General features: G+C 51.7%; 1 protein-coding gene across 1 annotated transcript in view; it reads right to left on the bottom strand.

The window, feature by feature from the left end:
• The window catches only part of UAP1L1 (UDP-N-acetylglucosamine pyrophosphorylase 1 like 1), a 166,204-nt gene that overhangs the window by 73,109 nt on the left and 74,232 nt on the right, over positions 1-18,863 (bottom strand). The window lies entirely within an intron of this gene.

The raw sequence follows: 18,863 nt of genomic DNA, 5'->3' as shown, positions 1-18,863 counted from the left end.
AAGAAAAAAAATTTACTCACTTATAAATTCTATGTTTTACATCACAAACATAGAATATGTTGGCCTAGCTGCGGAATCTTAGAAAAAAAATTTCAAAGAGAAATCTCTCTCTACATAAACTTCTAACAAACGCTTATCTAAGAACAGTTTTTTAATGAATCTAATAAGCAAAATGGCTTGAAAGCACTTTTAAATGTTCATTCTAAAGGGTAAAATTACAGTTAGGTTAAGAAAAGCAGTAGTCGGGGAGGCGTGGCTTGGCGCCAACGAAGATGGGCGCCTAAGGAGAGAGCTCCGCCGGAGCGGAGCCCGAAAACCCTACATATCCGCACTAAATCCGGCAGGCCGTACCCAAGCACCGTGAGGAGTGGCAGAAGAGAGCCAGCATCACCCGCCAGCGCAAACCGGAGGCTCCGGGACACCCTCTGACCCTGCGGCGCATTGAGAGCCCCTTGGCAGCGGTTCAGTGTAGCCAGGAGGCAGACGCGGGACACACCTCCTGCCTCCTACGCAACTGCCCGGCGCCAAGGCCCATCAAATATCGGACGTTGTAAAGTGGGCCCCGGACTTGGTGCTCCCTCGTCTCCGCTCCTGGCACCGGTCGGGGGTCCCGTCGCGGGCCGCAGTGTTCACGCAGGTGCCGAGGGTGGTGGAGTCGAGGCTGCGGCGTGGCCCTGAGAGGCCGCGAAACACCGGGTGAGTGCCGGCCGTGAAGGGGCCCGCCTGAGCGGCTCCAGAGGCGCGCCTCCGCTGAAACGGGAGCCCGCTGCTCCGGCTGTGCGCCTCCATTCCAGGGGCCCCCCCGCATCTCTGTGACCCACCGGCCCGATCGAGGGTAGAGTGGGAGCGCTCCCGGCTAAACGGTGGCACCGCAAGGGAGTGAAGGCCGCGAACCTGGGTGCAACTAGACTCCCAATTAACCCAGCGGGGACAAGGCCAGAGGCGGGGAGGAGTGCGAGGCTGGGAGCAGTGCGTGCCGGGTGCGGAGCCAGCGCCCAGGACATCTAGCTGGCCTGACGGCCGAGACTCCAACTCCTTACCTGCTCTTGGTGGGAGAGGGCCCAGCCGGGTCAATAGCCGCATATATTGGAGGCCAACTTGGGGGGAGGGGGGGGTCGACGGAGGCCCCGGTGCTGTGAAAGGAGGACCTGAAAGGCGGAGGTGGACCGCAGCGCAAACCTGGAGGTGGGAGAGTGGCGGCTCACACACTAATTGGGAGCGACTGACACATACGCTGGTGGGCTTGGAGGGAACCCCCTGCAGAGTGAGGGACGGCGGACACTGAGGAGCGGCACGGAGGGCCTGACGACCGCTACCTCGAACTTCCTGGAGTGTGATTACTGGGAAGAAGACGTCGGCCCACAGGCGGAGCTGTCCCGGGCCCTGACAAGAGATCCGATACCCCCGAGTGCAGCGGACCAGAAGAGCGCGATTGCGGAAATTAAACCTAAAGGTAACGCAACAATCCAAATGAACAAACTGGACAAATATGCGGTCCCGAAGTCAGCCCCACAAGACGAAGGAGCAACAGGAGACCAATCCGCAGCAGCTGAGCCATCCTTAGCTTCCATAATGGCGGCCATCCAAGGTCTAGGGAACACTCTCGATACGAAAATTGACAAGATGTCAATCGAAATGAAACTCATACGAGCCGACCTCAACAAAACATCAGACAAAGCCAGAACCAACGAGACTGACATCCGGGAGCTCCAAGCTTCCGCCAAGAAGCTCGAGCAGAGAGTCAGCGAGCTGGTCCACCAACACCGTCAAGTGGCCCTAAAGCTCGAGGACCAAGAAGGGAGGGCCCGCCGGAACAAAATTAGGGTGGTAGGAGTTCCGGAAGGTTTCGAAGGGCCTAGTATGGACCTCTTCCTTGAAGACTTGATCCTTTAATCACCTAAAACCGAAGCGGCTATCGACCATGTTCACCATTGAGAGGGCACACCGGGCGCCAATTCCCAGACCCAAACCAGGAGCACCCCCAAGGACCATAATTGCGAAAATCCTCAACTACAGGGACCGCGACGCCATCCTGCAGGCCGCCAGACAACTGGGAGACTTGCACTACGAAAACGCAACAGTCAGATTCTTTCCAGGCTTCACGCTCAAAGTGCAACGGGAGCGGCGCTCCTTCGACGGGGTGAAAGCGGCACTCCGACAAAAGGGAATCAAGTACATGATGTGCTTCCCCGCGAAGCTTAAAATCATGGCCAATCCCTCATTTTCACTACGCCATCGGAGGCGCAAGACTGGCTCGACAGAGGCACCGCACAGACGTCGGCGACTGCGACAGGCGACAAATGGAGAGACACTCGAGCCAAGTCACTGGGATCATCAGACGGGAGATCAGACATCGACAGGCGGAGTCAGCGCTCCTGGCGATCAAGGTCAAGCAGCCCAGGCGCAAGGGCCGCACAGACACTAGATGGCCACACGGACCGCGGAGATTGCATTTACAGACCTTGACAACCTGCAATGTAACGTATAAACATTTCTTACGATACCAGGGGTTGGGGGTTCTCAGTACAGCGCCAACCAGGCGACGGTTATGCTCTCCACACCTGTAGCCGACCAGAATAATGTACTAAAGGCCAGATACAATACCTGACTGCTCGATCTGTACTGGCGGATTGGCCCCGCCATCCTGTAGGCACAAGTTAGATTATCAGGCAGAGGGTGGGTATGGTATGCAGCGCAACAAGGATCCTAGCATAATCTGGGTGCATAAGCCTGACAAGGTATTTAAGGTACGGGGGCGTGCCTCTAGCGGCTGGAGTTGGTGGTAGCGCATTTCCCCACCTAACTGTTGACCGGGGGTGGGGGAGGTCTTCTTTTTTGGGGCGATAGGCGCTCTGCTAGTTGGGGATGTGGGTCGTTCTAAACCTACGTGGCAGGGTAGCAGGGTGGGGGCGGTGGGGTTTGAAGCTTCAATGATATGTACAAACTGTTTGTAATGTTTGGGAGGGTGCGGGGGTCCAAGTTGGTCAACCAGGAAACGCAATAGTGTGATGGAACGGTGTTGCAGGTTGTATGGATCGCATGAAAAAAATAGCCTCCAGCGATGGCTACGAGGTGGGATAAAAGTTTAAAGATCCTAAGCTGGAGCGTCAACGGGCTAGGGGACAGGCTTAAGAGGGGTATAGTTCTCCAATTTGTCAAAAGACATCTCCCAGATGTTGCCTTATTGCAGGAAACGCATCTTATCGGTAACAACTGTTATGCACTTAATAGATGGGGTTATACAATGGCGACACATGCCGGCTTCACAACGGGGTCCCGGGGGGTGGGCATTCTGTTGCAACGTACCTTCGCGTTAAGTCACTGAATATTCAGTGACAGATCCACTGGGACGATTTGCGGTACTCTCGGGGTGGTGGGAAGGGCACACACTTAACCTGTTGACGGTTTATATTCCACCAGGTCTCCAAATCCAATCATACCAGGATCTGGGCAACCTTCTCTCCTCCCTTCCCGAGGGGCAACTTATACTGGGTGGGGACTTTAACGCAGTAGTATCAGGTGGGCTTGATAGGCACCCACCCAGAGACATCGCTACAGGACACATGTGGCTCTCTAACCTCCTTGAAGCATTCGACTTATTAGATTCTGGCGCATGCGCCACCCGAACCTCCAACAATACACATTCTTTTCTGGACCACACCGGACCCTCTCCAGGATAGATTATGTCCTTATGCCTTTGCAATACAACACTCTCATTCAGGAGATCAAGTACCTGGCATGGGGGCATATCCGACCATTACCCCATATGGGCCCACCTCACTATAGGGGAACAGAAGGTAGGCTGTATCGTGCCTATAAACCCCTGGTTTCTCCACAACCCAGAGACCAAAACAAAGATAAGCCGCTCGATTGGCCAGGACTTCCAAGAAAACGAAGGGACGGTGGAGTCCCTTACCATCCTTTGGGAAGCGTTTAAAACTAATTAGGGGTAACGCCCTCTCAGCGATAGCCGGGCAACGCAAGGAAAGGGAAAAGCAAATGCTTACCATCGAGCGCGACCTTCTTAATATCGAAAGGGCAGCGCAAGCGGATGGAGACCCGGCGGCTCTGCATCAAATGCAGCTTAAGGCAGCCGAATACAAGGCATTGGCTACGGAAGCCGCTAAGAGCCTTGCGAGAGACAGGGACAGGCGACTATATGACCAAGGGGACAAAGTGGGCAAAATGATAGCCTGGCTGGACAAAAAACAGAAAGCTCAGAGAGTAGTGGCCGAGGACCTAGGACCAAACGGTCTACCGATCGAGCTGTACAAGATCAAGCCCGTCAGCCTGGGCCCACATCTGAAGCGCATGTTCGAGGATAGTTACGTTTTGGGGAGACTGTCGAGAGACCAACGCATCGCCACATTGGTGGTCATACCGAAAGAAGGGAAACCCAGAGATATATGTGGCTCTTATAGGCCAATCTCACTATTAAACGCCGAACCCAAAATCCTTGCAAAACTGCTCGCTAACAGGCTCAAACCGATAACCAAATTGATCGACCCTGACCAATCGGGCTTTATGCCACACCACAACACCGCACTTAATTTAAGACTACTTCATGGTGTATTGGGATGCTGCCACACGATACAAGAAGATGCAGTGGTGGTCTCGTTGGATGCCACAATGGCATTCGACACGCTTGAATGGCCATACCTGATGGCGGTTCTCAAAAAGTTGGGCTTTTGCCCTAACTTTATTGGGTGGATACGGCTCCTCTATACGGACTCCCTGGCTCAAGTAGTCGTCAACAATAACATATCCGAGGTGTTCACCCAGGAAAGGGGGACGCGACAGGGCTGCCCCCTCTCCCCCCTGCTCTTTGCTCTCTTCCTTGAGCCGCTCGCGGCTTGGATTAAGCAGGACTCCTCAATACGGGGACTCAAATCGGCCGAGGGGTGGGAGGATCGGATCTCGCTCTATGCAGACGATATCCTCTTGTATCTCGCCTCCCCTTATAAATCACTGAGCGTAGCCTTGGACATATTCACCAGTTTCGGGAGAAACTCCAGCTACAGTATCAACTGGGGGAAATCGTTGCTCTACGTCTTGCATGGCACCCCCCCTCAATGTCATGCTGCTGCCCAATCCAAACAGCCACAGAGGGGTTCACGTATCTCGGTATTTTCATCACCACTGACCTGACAGCCCGCTATGAGCGGAACCTCTTACCACCCCTGCAGTGGTTTAAACGAGATACCGCCACCTGGAAGAGGCTTCCGTTGTCCCTGTTGGGACGGGCAGCTCTTTTCAAGATGATGACACTGCTGCGTTTCCTATACGCTCTCCAGAACTACCCAGACCTAGTCCCACAGAGGTACTTTAAAGAAATAGAAGCTACCCAGAGGGACCTATTACGGGCCATAACACCACGTATCTCACTCCATAAACTTACACTTGGCTGGTACGATGGGGGTATAGCACTTCCGGACATCAGGAAATACTACTGGCCAGCACACCTCTCGGCCATTAACCAAGGTACATACTGTAGTGGCAACGATCCCGGGTACGGGATGGATAGATGGCTTCTCCTGGGTGGGAACTTCGAGGCGTCACTCTACTCTAAGGCCAACAAGTACCCCCTTACAGGGCCCACAAGATACTCGGTCAAACTCTGGCATATTGTAAGCCGCAACCTGGGATAGGCTGCTAAACTTACGCTGGCTACCCCACTTTGGGTTTCTGAACAGATGGGCACATTGGGTCGAACTAAAGGGTTCGATAAATGGGACCTGATAGGGATCTCCTGCATAAAAGACCTCTGGGGACCTAATGGCATGGTATCATTTGCCTCATTACAACAGACATATGAACTAGCCCATACGGAATACTTTAGATATGCGCAGGTGAAGCATTCACTCCAAGCAAACATCCCAACAGGAACGTCCCCCTCCGGAGTCCTCCCTCTAGAGGACAGACTGCTTGACGGTCATTTGCCAGAAAAGGCCATCTCCCTCACATACAAAAAACTCATACCACACCCCTGACCCCTTAATTGAACTAAAGAGAAAATGGGAGAGTGACGATCTAGAGATAGATGACGAGAAATGGAGGGAGCCGCTTTCTTCCCCCAAGGAAGTGGCAATATCAGTGAAACTGAGGCTGATTCAACTGAAAATATTATACTATTATAATATATATTATAATATCGAGTATACTTCTCTGGTAACCGACTTGTATTGATGGGCAGGAGTGAGGAAGGGCTCTGCAGGAGACAGTGTGGTCTGGCAGGGACATTTATGCATATACTTTGGGAGTGCCCTTTGATACAAACCTACTGGAAACAGGTACATGAATGTATGCGTACAGTTTGGGAGGTAAATATGAGGCTTGAAGCCAAAAGGTGCCTAAAACATCTGGGAGCCCACAGACCCGACAGCAAAGGGCAGAATATGGGCGACGCTTGGTCAGACTATAGCAAAACATAACATTGCACGCCTATGGGGGGCAGTAACACCTCCAACCCTTAGCGCATGGAAGAAAGACATGGACTGGTGCATGTTGCAAGAGAAGACAGTATACGTTGCCCGGGGTTGCCCCCGGAAATGGATAGCAATATGGACAAAATGGAATGTGTACCGTGGCAACCTGTGTGAGCCTCCCCTGATCCCATCCCTTGACGAACCATTAACGCCTTAATTTGATATGTAATCTGAATATCTTGTACTATATAACATCGTAATTTGTGACATCTGTATGCGATCCTGACTATGTAACACTGAAACAAGTAATGATGTCCTGCATGTAACGACCATCATGTTTAACTGTATCAATAAACAGAATTATAAAAAAAGAAAGAAAAAAAAGCAGCAGTCTCCTTAGAATGTAAATTGAAACTTTAATTTGAAGGCAACACGCTGCTCTGATATCAGTTACAACAGTTTATTCTGATGGAGTAAGCTAAATAAAAATAATTATCACTAATCTCCTAGCCACTGTTTGTCATTCAGCGGTGGGTTAAATTTTAAGAATATGTATGTAATGGAGAAATTGCAAATATGCAACTTTTTCTTTTCAATCACGAGACAGTCATTAACATTAAAAAACACAGACTAGGATGGAACGCTCACCCAGGTAACTGATCTTGCCAACCAACAGTAACCCGCTCTCTCTTTAACTACTCAGTTCTCTTGCATGTGAGATGCAGGTTTCCCAGCTGGCAAGCACCTGCCACAAGTGGGTGTAGGTTTATATCTCGTGGACAGTTCAGGAAACCTCACATTCTTTTCCTAGCACAAGGATATTTCCCTTTTGTGTTCTTATGTAAACACTTCGCTTGCTGGTAGAACCTCTCCCTATGTAAGCGTTCGGACTCCCACTAGGTCTGGTTTGCACTATATAAAATTGCAAATGAACAAAGAGGAAGGAAACATGGCTTACCTATCACTATCGTTTACCTTTTCTTTATGTCATAGAATCACAGGATGTGGATGCTCTACTGCTGTGATAAGTTGGAAGAATTTGGATGGAAAAACAAGAGAGGATGACTTACAGCAGTGAACCAGGCTCAAGTACTCAATTTCTGCCTGTAGTGATTAAGGTGAAAGGGAGCCTTGTGCTTGCTAAGAGGATCAATGGAGGTCCAGGGTCTATAACGAGACCTATGCAGCCATCAGAGGGTAACTAAAAAAAAATGTTTTTCAAATGTGAACATATGAGTGAGAGGATGTGCATGAGAGCGCGTTGGTACAGGTGTATGTAAAGGGGAATGATGAATGAGTGAGAATAGGATAAGTGACAGTGAGTAACTGCGAGTGAAAATGAGAGTGATAGTGACTCAAGACTGAGTATGTGTGGGTGAATGAAACAGGGTGTAGGGGTGTGAAGGAAAGAGTGTGAGATTGAGTGTGCCTCTATATTGTTTGTGTTAAGCTTGTGAGTATGCCACTTGCATACTTGTGGTAATTCTTGCCATGAACACATTCATATGTAGCAAAAGGCAGGCCATGACCTACTGAAGATAATTCCTGGCATATGGGCCACTCAAGGGAATGTACTGGCTTTGGGATTGTGGAGGGATTTCTTGGCACAAGGGAGGGCACCAGAGTCAAAATGCAGGCCCTGGCTTACTGGAGGTAATATCTGGCTACTCAGCAATTTGAAAATTTAAGCTAACTCCTGGAAAACATCAGGCTTCACTGGCATACAATGAAAGTACTTGAATATTGAACACGAGCCCTTTGAACTCCTATATCCGTTAGTAAATTTATTATGTATGTGAAATCAGTCCTTTAAAATTCACCATTTGATTGCAAATAGCTTTTTTTTCTTTTCCAAAAGGTTTCTCGCGAGATAACCTCCCTGTACTCCCCATAGAAGTCGGGTTTATTCACTTCACATGCTATACATATTCCGTTCGCAGATACACATGCTTTGCATTAACTATAAATCACGATCCTCCCCACATTGCTTAGTGAGCAGATGATTAATAAAAAGTTCTCTTAGTACTGTCTGGTCAATCATAGCTTATTGGAGGGCGAATATATCCACACAGTAATGTCTAGTGAACGTTTGTGGTATTGACAATGTTGCTGCCTTTCATAAATCGGCTAGGGAGAGGTTAGCCAAAAAACCCATGGCGGCCCCCTTTTTCTGGGTTGTGTGTGCTCTATGTAGCACCCACTTAGCTTTAGTAGAACAGGTTGGAATCCATTTTACAATCTATCTTGCAATATCTGCTTTGGAAATTGCCTGCCTGCTGAAATACTGCATAGGGAACAAAAAGTTGAGTAGTTCTGTCAATATAGCACGAGTGCTCTTTTTACATTTTTTGTTGCATTATTATTGGCATTAAACAACAGTACATCTGTACAATGTAATCGTCACATGGTTTTGAGCAATGCTGAACGAAGGTCATGGCCGAGCCAAGAGACTGACACACAGATCAAAGAACATTCCTAACTCGCCCATGGTGGAAGACAAAAGGACAACATATGATAACCCCAGAGCTTAGGGTAGAAGTTACAATTCATAAATCAGCAGATAAAACATAAAACCCATGGGCTTAAATCCCTGGGTGCACTTGTGTGTTCAATTGTCAATCTGAACAAAACCAAGGTCCCACCTCTAAAAACACAAAGACGATCTGAGGTTAGAGGAAGTGCAGTAGAAGGAGGAGGAGAGGGAGGTAAGGGGTGCAGGTACAAGGGAAGGGGGATACAAGAGTACAGTGTCCAAGCGACTATGAAGGGCAGGGAAGACACAGCCTTGACTGTGGTCCGCTGAAATCAACAGTGCTGGCAACAGCAGAGAACAATGGCAATCAACAGTGATTAAGGATCCTGCTGATCTGTGTAAGACCAGTAAGGGGGAATAGAGATGTTGGACTTTGGGTGAGGTCGCTAGGGGCAGGTATTTTCTTCTCCAAAGAAAGAGGCTCATATGGTATTAAAAAGGTACATACGATCCTGGCATCCGTATATGACCCCTCATACAATACCACTTTGTACATCCCGGTCAGCGACAAGTGACCTACAGTGTCCCATGATGTAGGCCTTGGCTCTAGTAATTGCAGAAGTCATTAACCTGCACACATGACCTGAGTCCAGGGAGGGGTCCTGGGACATGCAGCATGACCAGCATACATGGGAGGGTCAGGGGTAAGTTAATGGAATGGCAGAATCTGGAGCTTATTAGGAACCATAGCCAGTGCATGCTCGGGCATTTGTAGAGAAAGTGTGGGATATCGCAGTCAGGGGTGGCGCAGCAACAGCACTGCAAGTGGTGGAGAAGTCCCGAGGTCACAAGTTTACTGTGGGGTCAATACCAGTCTTGGACCATCTTTAAAGAGGCAGAACTTCATTCGGGACTTATATCAGCCAGACTTTCTCCATGGATTTTCTCCTAGAATCTGGATTTTCTGGCTAGCCGTTGCCCTGCCAAACTAAGCTTCCATTTAACTGGTACTATGAAGGTATTCAGGGCGGTGGTGGAAAGTAGTAGACCATTTTCTGCGAGAAGACAAGACCTTTGACTACCTTGAGGCCCGTCTTTGACACTGCATCAGTCACAAGTTTCCAAGCAGCATACCACTTAAGTACAGATCCATTTCAATATGTTCTTACCCTGCTACCACCAAGAGAGCGACTTTAAGAGCTTTTTAGGTCTCGCCTGGCTATCGCGTAAGCGATCGCTCAGGGAGACTTATGTAGGGACTTCCGAAAATGCTCCCAAAGGCTTCCCAGGCGGATCGGGTGGCGGTTACGCGCACAACCACGCGCATTCCATTTGCCACCAGCTACTTCCTGCACGTGCGCCCCTCACGCATTCAGAGAGATTTAGTAAGGGGCACAAGACCTTAGGAATGCGGTTTATGGCCAGTGCATGTGAGGCATTCAAGCGCGAAGCTGGCATCGGACTTGAAAGCAGCAGACTGCTTTCGCCAGAACTTTCGTTATAACTCACACCCCATATGCTCGTTCCCTCCCACCTTTCCTTTGATGTCCGCTTTTCTTGTTGTTTACAAACCACGCCACACACTGCTGCACGCCGCACACTGCTGCATTACACACTGCTGCACGCCGCACACTGCTGCACGCCACACACTGCTGCACGCCACACACTGCTGCACGCCACACACTGCTGCACGCCACACACTGCTGCACGCCACACACTGCTGCACGCCACACACTGCTGCACGCCACACACTGCTGCACGCCACACACTGCTGCACGCCACACACTGCTACATGAAACACTGCTGCACGCCACACACTGCTGCACGCCACACACTGCTGCACGCCACACACTGCTGCACGCCACACACTGCTGCACGCCACACACTGCTGCATTACTCACTGCTGCATGCTGCATGACACTGCTGCACGCCGCACACTGCTGCACGCCGCTGCACGGCACAGTGCTGCATGCCTCACACTGCTACACGAAACTGCTGCACGCCACACACTGCTGCACGCCGCACACTGCCGCACGCCGCCGCATTACACACTGCTGCACACCGCACACTGCTGCACGCCGCACACCGCTGCACGCCGCACACCGCTGCACGCCGCACACTGCCGCACGCCACATACTGCTGCATTACACACTGTTGCACACTGCTACACGCCACACACTGCTGCATTACACACTGCTGCACGCCACACACTGCTGCACGCCACACACTGCTGCACGCCACACACTGCTGCACGCCGCTGCACGCCGCACACTGCTGCACGCCACACACTGCTGCACGCCACACACTGCTGTATGCCGCTGCACGCCACACACCGCTGCACGCCGCACACTGCTGCACGGCGCACACCGCTGCACGCCACACACTGCTGCATGCTGCACGCCGCACACTGCTGCACGCCGCACACTGCCGCATTACACACTGCTGCACGCTGCACACTGCTGCACGCCGCACACTGCTGCACGCCGCACACTGCTGCACGCCGCTGCACGCCACACTGCTGCATGCCGCACACTGCTGCATTACACACTGCTGCACGCCGCACACTGCTGCACGCCGCATGCCGCTGCATGCCACACACTGCTGCACGCCGCATGCCGCTGCATGCCACACACTGCTGCACGCCGCACACTACCGCACCTCACACACTGCTGCATTACACACTGCTGCACGCCACACACTGCTGCACGCCACACACTGCTGCACGCCACACACTGCTGCACGCCACACACTGCTGCACGCCACACACTGCTGCACGCCACACACTGCTGCACGCCACACACTGCTGCACGCCACACACTGCTGCACGCCACACACTGCTGCACGCCACACACTGCTGCACGCCACACACTGCTGCACTGTGGGACCCGGCCTCGTGCGTAGGCCTCCTTGACCACTAGCCCCCAGACCCAACCCATACACCACCCCTGGTCCCGGGTTATAGCCGCCCATCCTTCCCACCCTGTAGCCACCGAAGACCCCTGGCCACCATGTCCCGATGGCCGGCCTGGGGCCCCAGCGAAACCTAGACCCTGAACGCGCCATGCCCGGCCAAGGGAGAGGGAACCCCCCCCAAGCAAGACAGGGAGGAGTAGTCTCTGTCACACCTCTGACATCCTCTCAACAGAGGGTTTCGATCGCCCTCCGGACCCCCAGAGAGCTGGCTCCCCGCATGCTGGGCGTCTGGGGACCCTCCCAGGCCAACCTGAAAGGATCAAGGAGCCGAGCGGCAGGAAATCCCAACACCGCCCCCAGAAGCCAAAGACCCCTGTGTGGACGCCGGACTTCAAAGAGAATGAGGCGTATAACAGGGGGTGCTGAGGGGACTGGGGTAGAGAAGACCTGGAACTAAGAGAGCCCTGCGGACCTGGTCGCGACTCGACGAACCTGCAAAGAAGGACACTACCTGATCCTTGGAAACCATCTGAGCCCTGCTGACGTCGTTGCGGCTCCCGAGAACACTACGAACCTCGGGGCCTGCTGAGAGACTCGCGGCTCCCCCTGACCCTAAGACCATCGGAGCCCGCTGAGAGACTCGCGGTTCCCCCTCCAACTCTAAGACCAGCTGAGCCCGCCGAGTGAATCGCGGCTCCCCGAAGATCTCCCGATTGACAGTTCCTTCCTACCGGAGACCTGCGGACGTGGTCGCGGCTCGAGAATACCCTGGTCCGGCTGGACCCAAGCCTGTACCGTGTCCCCCGGCTCGAGGATACAGAGCTGTGCGAAGGATACTCGGCATTGACTCTGAACCTAGAACTGTCCCGCTACCCCAATCCCCTTTGTCAAGGACTTACCAAGCTTGTTGTATTGACCAAAGACAACCTTGCGGATCATAAAGATCCAAAGAATCTTAGATAAAGATCTCCGTTTACTGAACCCTACTGTGTGGTGTCCCTTTTTCAAGTAGTGCTAGCTCAGCGAGTGCGATCCTAAAGTAAGAGTCCCTTTCCTAGAGGGGCCTCCCCGCCGGTGCTCGGCCTGATTCTGGGAGAGGTGGGTCACGGGGTGGTCAGGAACGTGTTCCGTAACCTCCCCTTGAGATCGCCCCTTCCAACATTTGGTGGCAGGCGACGGGATCCGAGCCGACACCTAGAGATCGTACAGTAAACGGCTGACGCACTACCGAACAAAGATGGAAGAAGGAACCGCCATGAGTACCACAGGAACCAACGCGAGTTCTACGTTCCGAGAGGACCGGTTGGAAGATTATACGCACCAAGAATTAAAACAGTTTTGCAAAGACCTTGGAATCGCTACCACCGGATTAAGCACCAAAGAAGATTTCCAGAAAGCATTGAAGGCTGGAGTAGAGTCCGGAGATTCCCTTCCCCAAACGGAAGGAGGCGGTCGACGGATGGAGCCGCCGAACGAGCTCCGAAGAACCCCGGTAAGGAGCAACGTCCCAGAGGGTGGCCTATCCCCAGAAGAACTAGCAGACCGGGAAAGGAGCCTGTAGGAGAGTAGGGTCTGCTATCCTATGGTCACCCCAAATTTTTGCTTTTTGCTTCACTGGTTTTTGGCATATTGAGGCTGTGGGCCTGCTAATCAGACCCCCAGCCTGCTGTTCTCTCTACTAAATTGACACTGTGCACCCTAGGTGCATAACCAATTGGAATTGGATCACCCTGTGAGCCCCTGTACCAGTGTACACTAGGTACCCAGGGCATTGGTGTATCTAAGGCCTACCAGGGGCTGAAGCATGTATTGTGCCACCCATGGCCTGGCCTAACAATTTGACACAACTGGCTGATCACTCAGCTGGGGTAAGTTGGTGTAACCACCTCTTACTTGGGACACATGTTAACCTATAAGTCACTCCTATGGCAGGCCTTGACAATCCTGAAGGCAGAGTGCTTGGTTCCATGTGAGATGGTGCTCTGGCATGAGCTGAGCCTGTCTGCAGTGGTCGGAACAACTTCCTTCTACTGTTTCCAGATATCGTCATACCATATACTCTTAAGTGCATTATGAACCTCGCGGTTAAATGCTATCTTTGGTTTGGCTTTATCAAAACATGTCGAGTAAGGTGTCATACGAATTGGAATACCAACCCCTCGCCAATTCTGGCGACGGGGTTAGAATTCCACCCTTCTAGAGGGACAAGACATGTACAGTACCTGAAACCCGGGTAAAATCAGACATAGCCTCAGCTCCACAAAGTGGATGCTGCCACCACAGACACAAGTCTGCCCTCCTGCTGCTGGGAGTCCTTCCAGCTTGGGAGATGTGGACAAAGGGTTTCCTGCCAGGGGAGGTGCGTGCACCACCCCAGACAGGATTTTGTGTATTGGTCAGGTAGGGCTTGAAAGAAACCAGACATGCCTGAGGCTCACAAGGAGCCTCGGTGCATATGCCAGTTCAAACCGGTCCTGGGGCACACCAGCCCCGGACCTGGGGCGAGCTGGACAAAGGATTGGGGGTGTAACCACCCCCCTTCCTGGTCCCACCCTTAGGGAGGGACCTAGCAGGTAGTCCGGCCCCTAGAATCCGCTTAAAGGTAGGAGCTGTGTCCTAAGACTTCAGACATCCTGGAATCCACTTAACAACAAGAAGAAGACGGGAACTTCGACGCTCTGCCGCACAGAGGACTGAAGGAAATCTCCCCTATGGTCAGGGAGTGACCATCTTGCTAACGCAAGCACCAACCAGCTATCCAACGTCTGCTTTGCCGCCGCCTCCTGCCGGAGCCCGAGCCCAGGGCCCGACAAGACCTGGATCTCCAGACCTCTCACCGCCCGATCCACAGTCCCTGAAAAGAAGGAACCCGTGGAGGCACCGAGACACGTGGAGCCAGCCATCTTGGAAGACCGACGACAAGCTGCAAGCGCGACAACAGAGGCTCCCTCCAAGTTGTGCTTTGGGTCCTGAGAAGCCCAACACCCGAGCAGCATCTGCACCAAAGGTGAGCCCTCCAGCATCTCCACGATCTGCGTGGGGCCCCTCTGCACTTTGCATCTCGACGCGCCTGCCCGGTCCCTGGCCCGTTGGCTAGTGGCCATTTTGGCGACGAAACTTGAAACTAACGACGCTGGTCCGGTTGCTCCAGACTGGCCCTAGCTACTCTCCAAAAGAGCAGCCCCTCTGACCTTGCTGGTCAGAACAATCAGCTTTCCTCTCTTTCCACGACTCCTGCCTTTGCCAAGGCTTGTTTGCTTCTTTCGAGTCGCCGACACCGCCGACAACGAGAGCCTGCGTGGGACAGCTCGTGACTCGACTCCTGGACGTCGTCGACCTTCAGGGACCACGTGGCTGCGGAGACAAGCTACACCTCTTTGCCTGTTTGCACCCGACATCGCCTGGTACCTACCTGGTGCCACGCCGGTCACTGGCTAGTGACTGTGAACACTGTCCCCTCTGCTTTCAGGTCTTCTACAACTCCGATCCACTCTTGGATCCACCGCATCTCTTCTGGACCGACCGCCTGCAGCATCTTGGTCATCAGGCTCCATTGTATCGATAGAAGAAACCCGACGCACTTCGAGACCTATGCACCTGCTTCCTGAGGGTGAGGAAAAGCTGGCACTCCGGTGCCCAAGTGTAGAGAATCATCTCTAGTGTCTGTGTTTTGAATCTTGAGATCGTAGTCCACCCAGAAGACCCTTTCTGCAGCAACTTTGTAACTTTTACGCACCCATTAAAAACCTACGGGAGCCGGCGTGTAACTTTCCTCACTGCACACGCGACCCGTGGACCTCCTGGTCAATAACTGAAATTAGCTCCTTGTAGGCCCAGCAATTCTAGAGGCCCTAGGCCTTTTCACTTTCCTGTTCGTGGTACTTATACCACTATTTTAGTATATGGTTTGAGTGGCCACCAGGGCCCATCCATATAAAGTGCAACTTCTGTATATTATCACATTGTCTTGTTTAACGATTTGTGCTCCCGTGCTCATAAAGAGTCTAGGGGATACTTTGAGAAATAAATACATATATATTTTCAATATATATCTGTGTGGTGTCCTTTCATTGGTACAAAGGGGGGGTTGCATTTGGTAAAACAGCCTGCTTAACACGCTTTAACGAGTTTAGCCTCAAAGACTGCTTAGCCTACGCTACCACTAGGGCAGCTAGTCCGAAAAGGTTGACTTACAACCACACCATAAGGGTTGCTTGGCATGGTACAAGGTGGTCACTTTAACTAGTGAACATCATATACCAGGCCAACTTCTCACATTGGTGAGCAGCGGTTGGATTTGAGCTTGCTGTGTTTTACCATTGTAATCTCTTGGTTACCAATTGAAAGATCACATAGGTACCTGTAGGTACATATAAAACAAGATAGATATACTTAAGTTCTACTGAACTTAGTTGTTGTAGAGCAAAGGGAGTAGCACACCCTGACTACAACTACTAGATGGGTTTACCTACTAAACCTAAGTGTAGGTAGATTGCAACACATCCACCCACACTTAAGAGCAATGGAGGGGGCAGAGGGGTCCAAGGTACCCATCTCTGTCGAGAGTGACCCCCAGAGGGCACCAACTCTCTTTGCTACCCTAAATCAAAATGAGCTCAGGCAGTTGGCAAATATCAGGGGCCTTAAACAGCCCAAGAACCCTACTTCTGCTGAACTCAGAGAGCTTTTACAAGCTGATGAAGATCAGAAAGCTCTCAAGAAAGCCTCCCAGTTAAGCCCCTTAGGGACTGGAACAGGAGGCCCCCCTTCTGAAGATGCTACTGAGGTACCCCTTTCCAATAGTCACCCCTTAGATGAGAATCATACTACAGAGGATGAAAGTGAGAAGGGTACTGATACAGAAGGTAGTGAGGATGAAGGGAGAACTAGCCCAGTGCCAAGTGTTATACGTGGCCCAGCTAACCTAAGGCTATTGGGGACTGACAATGGGATCATCCCATTGGATCTCCCCAGTGGACTTAACACGGGGCTTGGGAGGCAAAGGAATCACTCAGGTGAATCTAATGCTTCTCATGCCTCTAGAGGCTCTCAAGGTCCCTCCAGGAGAAGGATGACCACCCCTCAGAGGAGGGAGCATGAGGCCAGAATGCAGGAAGCCCAGCTGAGGATCAGAAAGCAGGAGCTAGAAGTAGCCCTGATGGAAGAGAAACTGAACAAGGCTAGGCAACCTAGAGCGAGTGGGTCTATACCCACTGGTGGCAGCATTGTCCCTAAGGACAAATATAGGGTCTTTGACAATAGGAACCTGTCCAAGGTTGTGCCCCCCTACAAAAGTGGGGATGACATCCACAAATGGATGACTGCTCTTGAGAGAGCCTGCAAAGTGCAGCAGGTTCCTGAAGACCAGTGGGCAGCAATCTTATGGCTCTCCTTTGAAGGTAGAGGCAGAGATAGACTCCTCACTGTTAGGGAGGAGGATGTCAGAAACTACAGAGCCCTGAAGAGTGTCCTAGTTGATGGGTTAGGCTTAACCACTGAACAGTACAGGTTAATGTTCAGAGACACCCAGAAGACACAGACTCAGGACTGGTCTGAATACATTGAATGTGCCACTAAGGCTTTGGAGGGTTGGTTGCTGGGAAGTAAGGTATCTGATTATACAGGATTGTACAATTTGATGATGAGAGAACAGATTTTAAATAACTGTCAGAACCAGCAACTGCATCAACACTTGGTTGACTCAGATCTGTCCTCTCCCCAAGTATTGGGAAAGAAGGCAGACATATGGGTCAGAACCAGGGTTAAGCAAAAGGACCAGAACCAGGGCCAAGGGGGTGATCAGAAGAAAACAGACCAAAAGGGTGGAGATCAGAAATCTAAAGACCAGAAGTCTTCAACAGGGCCCCAAACTAGTACTAACGAGGGTGGGTCCCAGCCTAAAGGGAAGAAGAAAGAAGGTCCAAAGAAACCCTGGTGCAAATCTTGCAAGAATACAACTCACTGGACTAGTGATTGTAAGAAGGGTGGAGCCCCCAACACTGTTGCCCCTAAGGCACCTGCTCCCAGTACTACTGTTAGAAGTGTTGGTCCCCAAACAAAGGGTGTAGTGGGAATCACTATGGGAACTGAAGGAGATTCTGACTTAGACAGAACCCTGACACAGGCAATCTTGATCTGTGATGGGAACATGGATTTGTCCCTGACTGTGAGCCCCAGTAACCTGGGCAAGTACAGACAGACCCCTTTAATTAATGAAAAAGTGGCTCAAGCCTACAGGGACACATGTGCCAGGGTCACTATGGTGACACCAGGCTTTGTGGACCCTGGACAGTACATACCAGGTGAGAATTACCTGGTGACCAATGCCAGCAATGCCACTACTTCACATAGTGTGGCAGTTGTTAACTTCTCATGGGGAGGGGTAACTGGCCTCAAAAGGGTTGTGGTTAGTGCAGACCTCCCAGTAGAATGTTTGTTGGGCAATGACCTAGAGAGTTCTCTATGGTCAGAAGTGGAGTACAGGACACATGCAGAGATGTTAGGTATATCACCACATGTCCTTGCTGTGACCAGGCCACAGGCCAAAAAGTGCCTTACTGAACCACAGGTCTTGGATCCTGGAACAATGGACCAAGCACCTACCAAGAAGAAGAACAGCAGGGTTAAGGCTGTGCCTTCCCCCCTGCCCACAAGTGATGATCAGCCTTCCCAGGAAGATGATCTAGAGGACCCTGAAGGAACTGTCCCTGAAGAGCTCGAACCTGATCAGGTTGAGTTTCTGGGGACAGGGGGACCTTCCAGGGCTGACTTGGGGCAGGCTCAGTTAACCTGTCCATCTCTTGAACCCCTCAGACAGCTGGCTGCTGCTGAGGCTGCTGGGAATACTCAAGGTACCCATAAAGTGTATTGGGATGATGGGCTCCTTTATTCAGAGGCTAGAGACCCAAAACCTGGTGCAACCAGGAGGTTGGTTATACCTCTGCAATTTAGGGGCTTCCTTCTTACCTTGGCCCATGATATTCCTCTAGCAGGACACTTAGGCCAGAACAAGACTTGGGACAGACTTGTCCCTCACTTTCACTGGCCTCACA

The sequence above is a fragment of the Triturus cristatus genome, chromosome 1_2 (assembly GCF_964204655.1).
Source record: "Triturus cristatus chromosome 1_2, aTriCri1.1, whole genome shotgun sequence".
Lineage (NCBI taxonomy): Eukaryota > Metazoa > Chordata > Amphibia > Caudata > Salamandridae > Triturus > Triturus cristatus.
The sequence above is the reverse complement of the archived record's forward strand: the minus strand, read 5'-3'. Positions and strand labels throughout refer to the sequence as shown.